Source organism: Aythya fuligula, chromosome 12, assembly GCF_009819795.1.
Source record: "Aythya fuligula isolate bAytFul2 chromosome 12, bAytFul2.pri, whole genome shotgun sequence".
Taxonomy (NCBI): Eukaryota; Metazoa; Chordata; class Aves; order Anseriformes; family Anatidae; genus Aythya; species Aythya fuligula.
This window is the reverse complement of record NC_045570.1, coordinates 11,999,500-12,002,665: the sequence shown is the minus strand read 5'-3', so window position 1 is coordinate 12,002,665 and position 3,166 is coordinate 11,999,500.

Sequence of the window (3,166 nt, the reverse complement as noted above, 5' to 3'; positions counted from 1 at the left end):
GGCCCGCCCGCTGCCACTGCCGCCCGCTGCCGCCTCGCCGCCCCCGGCTCCCCACTCCCGGCTGCGCCCTGCCCGGCCCGGCGCTGCCCCTCGCGGCCGCGCAACCGCCCGCAGCCGCGGCCGCGTCGCGATCAGGCGGCGCCCGGGCAGCCCCGGCAGCGCCTCCGCCCTGGGCGGTGCCTCCCGCGGCGGGGGGCGGCCCTCGGCAGCGCCCCCTGGTGCCGCAGGGTGAGGCGCGACGGGGCCACAGCGCTGCCCGGGGTGAGGTGCGAAGACTCCGGCCATAGGTGTAGTGAGAGGGCTGGAGTAACGCTCGGAGATTCGCCCCCATTTTCTTGCACTTCTCCGATAAATTTTGTTCTTCTACTCGTGTTACAAAACAATTTCTTTTTTTTTTTTCTTTTTTTTTTTAAAAATACTTTTTCTAAAATTCTTTCCCTCACACTTGGGCAGTAACCACCAGGCACTTGGACTTCTCAAAGCATGAGGTAGCATAAGAAGTCTAAAAGTGACATGAATGGGTCTTACACAACTATATTACTAATAACCATTCCGTGTGCATTTCAAAGCAGTTTATACAAGAAAATACAATTACCCAGAGTGTTCGATCACTTACTTTCAGACAGATGAATCGACTTGCACAAATTCATACAACACGTCTCTACTCGCTCCCAGTCATGACTCTCCCTTGCTGGATTTTATAAGAACGTTTTAATGATGCCTATTTCAGCAATTTTCATTACGAGAGAATTAAAGCGGCTGAGGAGATTGTGGGGATTTCAGTTTTGGACATTTTCAGCACTTACCAAGGCACAGAGCACCTGAACTAACTTTGAAATTAGGCCTGTTCTAAGGAAGGTAGATTACTGACTTCACAACCTAAACTGTTACCTATAAATAGGTAAATTGTCAATATTGCAATACTCTGATTACATCTGTCAACTAAAGATGTACGTCTTCCATATTTTTTCCACTTCAAATACATTTAGGCCAGAATAATATGGATTACTAATACACATTCAGATACTACATGAAATAGAAGCTTGCCTGGACTAGCTTATGAGTCCTTGGAAAAATACGTTGTGGAGTGCGTAACAGACCAAAATCTCGCTGATGTATGCACCACTCCTTGGTATTACTTTTGGCTCAAGTTCTGCAAATATGTAGGCCAATATTTAATTACACCCCTTGGAATAGCTCCATTCATAAAGGTTTATAGGATTGGGCCTTTACAAAGATATGCCTTAAGGCATCTTTTATAGGTTCTTTAGTATTTTAACAAGATATATATATATATATATAAAGAGCAACAGCTGAAAAACATTTAAAAACGATTTATTATACCATCAGCATCAGTGGAAGTCCTTCAGTTTCAGATTATCATTCTCACTTTTAAGCATTCAAGCTACATCATAGTAAAAGCCTACAGCAAATAAGATGACCAAGCTTTTTCTATAATAAATGAACTAATTAGAACAGAAATACTAAGGCTATCACTGAAAAATCAAGTTATTAAGCCTTTCACTAAAGCTTTTTACAACCATTGTATATTTAGCAAGAACAGTTGTTCTGCTCATGCACTTATATAATATACAAATAAATGTTCCACTGCAAATAGAAGTCAAATTAATCAGTAGCTACACTCTATTTAGTTCACCACATAAGTATTTTACATAGGTCCATGAATGTCATATAAGAAATACTGCAGCTGAACCACACACTATCTTACGTGTATAAGTTCTGAAATCTCCACAAGCTCTGTAATTCAATTTATGTGAACCTCTGTAAGATTTGCCTAGCGTATTCAGCAATGCTCAAACATACATTTGGTGCTTTCTCTCATAGATATATCCTGTTTTACTCAGAATTATTTGCAAGTAAGAATTTAACAAAATTATAAAGCTTGTCCTACCAGCCCTTTCTCTCTGAAAGTATACAACCTTCTGTTCAAAAATACGTCAGATATGTTAATTTTCTTGAACGTTTCCTACAACTTCTATGTTCAAAATTAATAGTTATTAGCATTTATATTGTGAATGTTTTGATATCATTAGAAAGGTCTTTATAACCTCTGCAATCACTTAAACATTTCTGCTAACTATACGATTCTCTTAATTGTTGACCTGACTGTATAACTTAGAATAAAAAAAAACACCTCTTCTAGATGTCTGGAAATGTATTCTATTTTTCTACACATACTGCACATCAAGTGCATAAAGTATCTTAGCTGCTGATTTCACTGATTAAAAGGGGAAAAAAAGTCAGAACATTAACACTTAGCAGTTTCTGGCATAAAATATTAATAAAAATATTCAGTAATTCAAATAATTAAATTCAAAATATTCAATAAACTTTTTCTTTACAAATACATTTTAAAAAGAATCAAAGCAAAATAATTGTTGCAAAACCAAAAGTGTAAGAATGTTAAATTAAGTTCTTTTAAAAAATAACTTTTACTGGTAAAGACTATTTTAGTAGCTATTTTAGCATTATTAAAAAAAATTACATTTAAGTGAAAATCGCAAAGCATAACAATTTCTGTAAATGAATGTTAGCAGTGAAAAACACAAGTTCAAACCAATCTAAATTCTCAACAGGCTTGTATCATTGTGGTAGTACATCTTCATTAATAAAGCTGTTCTTCAACTTTCTGCATCAAAATCGAAAATATTCTTGAAAGATGTTATTGATGGATTTTGTTTTTTTTCCTGCCTCTGTAAGATAGTAGATACAAAAACCATCATGACCAATGTTGACACAAGACACTATACAATTTTAGAAAAAAGTCTCAGTAGAAAAATGGTTGCCCAGTCCCACATTTACCCAGAATACAGCAAAAAATGCTATCTGATCCATCCGTTGTGATAGCATCTCTAAATTACATTGGAGACCATTCAAATCCTCAGCATGCAAAACATTGAAATGACAGAAAGACCAGCCCCACAGGCTGCAAATTCTAATATCCTATGGGTTTGTGGGTTTGTTTTTTTTTTTTTTGAGTCAAATCAGGGTGAAAAGATTAAAAATGACCTGGTAGTATATATTATTAGTAGAAAACTAAACTTTAGTTATTTGCACCTGCAACTTGTAGTATTTGCTGGAAAGATCAACGTTCGTCCGTCCTTCCTGAAATGGGTAGGACCACAAAATCAAATTCCAGTGATGA